This window comes from Aptenodytes forsteri, unplaced genomic scaffold (genome assembly GCF_000699145.1).
Source record: "Aptenodytes forsteri isolate BGI_AS27 unplaced genomic scaffold, ASM69914v1 Scaffold109, whole genome shotgun sequence".
Classification (NCBI taxonomy): domain Eukaryota; kingdom Metazoa; phylum Chordata; class Aves; order Sphenisciformes; family Spheniscidae; genus Aptenodytes; species Aptenodytes forsteri.
This window is the reverse complement of record NW_008794431.1, coordinates 1,241,936-1,246,940: the sequence shown is the minus strand read 5'-3', so window position 1 is coordinate 1,246,940 and position 5,005 is coordinate 1,241,936. Positions and strand designations below refer to the sequence as shown.

General features: G+C 41.9%; 1 protein-coding gene across 2 annotated transcripts in view; it reads left to right on the top strand.

Annotated features, from left to right (window-relative positions):
* LARP1B (La ribonucleoprotein domain family member 1B) overlaps window positions 1-5,005 on the top strand; it is a 52,633-nt gene that overhangs the window by 13,017 nt on the left and 34,611 nt on the right. The gene's annotated exons all lie outside the window — the stretch shown is intronic.

The window sequence follows — 5,005 nt, the reverse complement described above, 5'->3', positions numbered from 1 at the left end:
TAAAGTAATGTTGCCAAATCTGAAAGCCCAGTAAGCAGCATTTAAGAAATTTCTCAGGTTAGAATAACAAAAAGGAAAAATGAGCTCTGTGGTCTATTTCTGCCAGTTACCAGACACAGGAAGCTATTAGCTGGTCTGCGAAGGAGGGAATCTTGCTGTGTAAATGTTTTTAACCTTTGGAAAATTGACTTTTTAAACCAGATTTTAAGGTTAAATCCTAAGAAAGCATTATTAATAATCCATTTTGATGTTAAATGAGAATGTGATTTTAATCCAGCAATTGCATGAGAAAAATATTGGAATAAGGTTCCTGCACTAAATCCAAAGAGCAGGTAAGCCTTTCTGTATGTCTTAAATTTATTGTAAAACTGACCTTGATCATTTTTTGGTTTTAATGTTTTTCAATAAAAATCCTAAAAAAACAGTTAGGTGTGATCTTTTTTCTTTCTTGTTAACAGGAATTCAAAATGCATCTCACTGTCATCCTGTGATCCTTTTTATTCCTACTTGTACTGTAGCACAAGAAGAGCGGTTAATCTACAGTACAAGATAAAAGCTTCACATAACAAACAGTGATACTGCTTTCATGTTTTTCTACATGCAGTACCTAGTAAAGAAAATAAGCTTGTATCATCTAATTAAGATACCGTTGTGATTCCAATTTTATACTTTTCAGTGGCTTCATTGTGCTAGAATTTCCCGGACTTATTTAAAACTCCTTCTACTTTTAACAGGGTCCAAAATCTGCACCACTTCTTCCTGCTTGCTGCCGTATTCCAAGCAAGGGTGTGTTGTACCGTAATAAACTCAGAGCATATTGTAGGACTGTCCAGCAGTAATTGAAAAAATCACCCTTGCTGTCGATGGTTGCTCTCGCAAGGTGGGAAGGTGGTGGTAGGGTTTCGGAGTGCCGCTGCCAGGAGAAGAGGAGGCCATTTCATCATCTGCAGCAGTCTGTCATCTGAATGGGAATATCACATGCTAGCTGAAAGGCTGCTTTGAACGGATAGCTGTAAATGTTACTGGCAGGTGCATCTTTGAGTCTTGATGACGTTTATATGCAAAAAAAAAAAAGTCTTGGGAAATTGTTGTGGCTTACTCTGTGGAATTGGAGCAGTCAGAGTGACTGAAGCCTGCCAGTTGTACCCAGCAACCAAGATGCAATCAATTTTATTTTGGTGTTCAGTTATGCTGCCTGAAAAGTGAAGGCCGTGGTAACGCCTCTGCATACTAATACTGATACTGTCAAAACGTGAGGAAGACAAACAGAGCAGGTAGTGCGTTTTGTCTACATTTGAAAGGAAAGGCTCAGGACAGAGTGAGAGGTTAGGGCTGGTGTGTTATCCGTGAGTAACCCAGGTAAATTTTTTTAGTGTTTTGTTTACATGGTTCTCTCCTGGCACCTACGTGCCGGTTACCATCTAGAACAGAACGCAGCTGATCATTGTCGAATGGAGCTTTTTGTGATCCCCCCCCCCCAAGTCTGAAAAACACTCCCCTCAAAAGTGACTGCTCAGCAATTTTTTTAAGCAAGGATAGATCACTTGTGTTGTGTTACTGTAGAAAGTCTGCAAAAAGGTACCATTACATGAAGGAATGGAGTCTTGTTGCTTTTTCTTACTGGAATGTCATATGCATGTGTATAGATAATCTTTAAATAGTAGATTAGAAAGTGAAAATCCTTGGATCCTTGGAATGCTATTTTTGCTTGGTAGCTGCAAACATTTAGAAGTAGCTAATATTTTTTTTTATTTATCTTAATTGTTTGTGTCTTGTGTCGCTTTTTTGCTATTTTTGCTTGGTAGCTGCAAACATTTTGAAGTAGCTAATGTTTTTTTTATTTATCTTAATTGTGTCGTGTCGCTTTTTAAAAAATGTTGATCTTAATTACGGTTGGTTGGGCAGGGAAGCTTCTTTATCTTAAACTGTCAGGTTCTCTGTCAGCTTGGCTGTAACGATAAGTTATACAGTCATTGAAAGGAGGTTCATATAGTCTATAGGCATGTAATTCCTCATTAAAAACTTACATGAGTGAAATGCTCCTGTATTATGCAATCCTGTAATTTGCAGTGTTTCCTGGTACACTTGGATGCTTCTACACAAGATAAAACATAAGCTTTAAAACGTGAAGTAGCTCGTAACGATTGTTATTCTCTTGGTTTCATGTAGTGTAAATCAGCCTCTTTTTCAAATACGAGCATTTTAAAATGCTGTGCTCTTAAGGGAGAAAGTACTGTGAGTTTTGCCAAGGAAGTCCGACTTGCCCTGCTAGAAAGTAACAAGAGGGGTGATACAAAGTGGACAGAGTTAAGGGTGAGTCTTAGGCAACTGTAAAAGCTTTTTATAGGCTCTTCAGGCCCAGTCCATCCAATGAAGTATACAGTAAGCCTTCTACTACCACCAAGTTAGCAAAACAAGTGTGTACAAAAACTTCTCAAGCTGCCACATTACTGGTCACCTTTACTGATTTTTTGCCCCCCCCCCCTTAATCAGTTTCCTGCTTTTTTCCCGGTCTATTCAGGTTCCTGCGCTGCAGTATCGCAGTGTTCCTGAAGTCCTGACTAGCCTGCACGTCTGCTTCCTTATCTTCTAACACCTGTACGAGAGAAAGAGGAAACAGGAGGTTGATCCCCTCTTACCAGTGACTTAGGTAGGGCCTCTGCACTTTCATATCACTCTAACCTCTGCTTAACTTCTGAGTTTGGGAAACCAATAAAAGATGTGAAAATTGTTTTGAACGGGTAGCGTGACTGATACTCCTGTTTTCAGGAATGTAGGTGTAAACGTATACAGAGATTGCCCTTTTTCCCTGTCAAAATTATTCAGTAAGAATGCTTTCCTCCATTCCAAATAAATTTCTCACTGCAATATGCAGTTGGCATGTCCTTGATTAGTAAATTTATTGCATCCGAAAAAACGGAGTTCTTAGTTGCAAAGAAAAATGCTTCTACGAGTTTGAAGATTTGCTTTAATTTTAATCATTCTACCTTTTTTTCTCTTTCCTGGTGTAAATTTAAAATGAAGAAAGAATACACGTGTCACTTTTGGTACAAAAAGTGCTTGGAAGCAATAGTAATTTTTTTTCTATTTATGAAAAGAGAAACTGCTCCCTTATTACCAATGTTTGGAGCTTAAATCTGCAGTTTCAGAAACGTGCAGTAAAGTATCTATGTGGTTTGCTTATAGTAGCATAACAATTGTGGTAGATGTTTTAATTTGAAGCCTTTACCACAAAAGGTCATTAATTTCCAAATATCTTGAACAAAGCAGCAAGCAGCTGGGGGGTTTCTTCTTTGAGGTGGACCTGGGCCTCCACCAGCTGATCTGATCTCATCACACCTGGCTGAATGGCACCCTGCTTGGGAGGGAGGCGTCCACAAGCCGCTTCCGCGGGCAGGGACAGTTGAAGTGCTTGGTGGTGTAGAAGGTGGCCTCTATTCTTTTGAGCTGCTACTGTACCCGCGGTTCCAGAATAATCCTAGAAATGCCTCGGTGCCTGACGAGGTGTGAGCTATGGTGGGGGTTTGTTGGGGTTTTCGTGGATTTGTGGGTTTTTTTTCTGATGAAGGGGTAAAACCGCTTACAATCTCATTAAAGCAGAGAATAACGTTACCCCAAACAGAACGTATTTTGCTGCTGCAAAACACTGGGAATTTGGTTACTCGTGACACTATTTTAAAAAATATTTTATTAGCTTTATAAAAGGCTATTTAAGAATTTGCTTAGTTCATTAAAGAGATTTTGGCTATTTTTTGGAAGACATTTTATAGGAAAGGGAGTAAACCGGGGCCAAGCCCTACATCTGTTGCTTGAGAGACTGAACACAAGAAATTGGAGAAGAAAGGGCATCTTAAGGTGTAGCCAAGAAGAATTATGGGAGCGCTAGGAGGTTGCAAAGAGGGAGAGGGGTGATTGATTTCATGCTGCAGTGGCTTTCCTCATTCTGTGACCATAGTGCTGCTGGGATAACCCAGCGTCGGAAGCGTGGGTATAACCTCCTAACGAATCCAGCAAGCGTGGTACGAGTGCATGTGTGCTATTGCAAGATGATTTCTGGGAGATCTTTGGCAGAAAGTAGAAAGTTAGAGGAGACATGGTGTGATAGCAAAGGCACCTGTCTGTTGCAACGCCTACATGGTGCGTGATTCCCTTGCTACTTGGACCCAAGTATGTTCTCCCGTGCCCGTTGAACACGTTCTCTAGGCTGTGCTACTGGAAGTGCTGAACCAGAGAACTCCACTTCGCTTCAGCGAAGCGTGTTCATCCTCCCACTGTATTTTGAGGCCCTCATCCTATTGTACAACTATGGGAAAGACGTATAAAAACGAAATGTCCAGTAAGCGTTACTTGAGAGCTTAAACCGTCTTTAACTGGGCGTGCCTGTGATGGAGAGCAGGAACACAGCAGCTGCTGTATCTCGTGCTTTCGTGTCCTGCATTGCCTGCCATCTTGGCCTGTGTTTCATTTCAGCCTTCCACTCAAGCAGCCAGTTTCAAAGCAGACTTGATATTAAAAAACAGGAGAAATTATCAGTGATTCTAATTAGGTTTTCAAAAGTGAGCCATGCCCTCACTTTAAAGCAGCTGCTGGGTGACTTATTTATTATTTTTTTTAGCAGCAGCGAGGAGTGCCAAGTTGCTTCGTCTGTGTGTTTGTGTTTCCGGGGGTGGGTGAGGTGTGCGCGTGGGCTTGGTTCTGGGCGCCCGTAGGTGACTGCCCGCTTGACATCGTCTGCCGCTTGGGCACCCGAGTGGACTTTATTCCTTTTTAATTAATGCAAGCTCATTAATGCAAGGTCAGAACGGGGTATGTTCCTAACAAAGGTGCTTGAACAGCCGAAATGAATTACGAAGTTTTTTAACAGGGTACCCCTGCTGCCTGGGGCTGCGCTTGCTACGCTGCTTAAACAGGTGCTTTCTGAGGGCCGTTGCACGGGGGAAAGCGGAGCCGCCGCTTCCGCGGGGGGGGGGAACGGGACGACGCTCGCGCCGCCGCGCTCGGGCCC